We start from the raw sequence: 386 nt of genomic DNA, 5'->3' as shown, positions 1-386 counted from the left end.
GTTTCTTGCTCATTAGCGGATGGGAGGCCCGGGCTGGGTCCTCTCTGTCCCACTCATGCAGCTGCGGGTCTCCTTTGTGAGAATCATGAATCATTTCCTCTAATAAAAATAATAGCCCTTACTAGTGGCATGACCCCTGGTATGGCCAGGGCAGAATTCATGAAACCGTCCCTACCTGGTGAGCCCATTTTACAGATGAATAAACTGAGGCCTGGACAGCAGAAGCCGTCTGATAGCAACACACAAAAGGTCTGACTCCAAATTCTGTACTCCTTTCCTTTAGGGTGGAGGAACCTGGCCACAGCTAGCACGCAGCTCAGACCCCGAGTCCCCTGCCCCGGGGGAGCGCGCCAGGACCCCGCCCCCGCGCATGCGCACTCACCTAG

At 55.4% G+C, this 386-nt stretch overlaps 1 protein-coding gene across 1 annotated transcript in view; it reads right to left on the bottom strand.

Moving 5' to 3' along the window:
* Nucleotides 1-386, bottom strand: part of NPAS1 (neuronal PAS domain protein 1) — a 16,461-nt gene that overhangs the window by 15,090 nt on the left and 985 nt on the right. The gene's annotated exons all lie outside the window — the stretch shown is intronic.

The sequence above is a fragment of the Bison bison genome, unplaced genomic scaffold (genome assembly GCF_000754665.1).
Source record: "Bison bison bison isolate TAMUID 2011002044 unplaced genomic scaffold, Bison_UMD1.0 scf7180017864313, whole genome shotgun sequence".
Taxonomy (NCBI): domain Eukaryota; kingdom Metazoa; phylum Chordata; class Mammalia; order Artiodactyla; family Bovidae; genus Bison; species Bison bison.
Note: the sequence above shows the minus strand (reverse complement) of the source record. Positions and strands in the feature narration are given on the sequence as shown.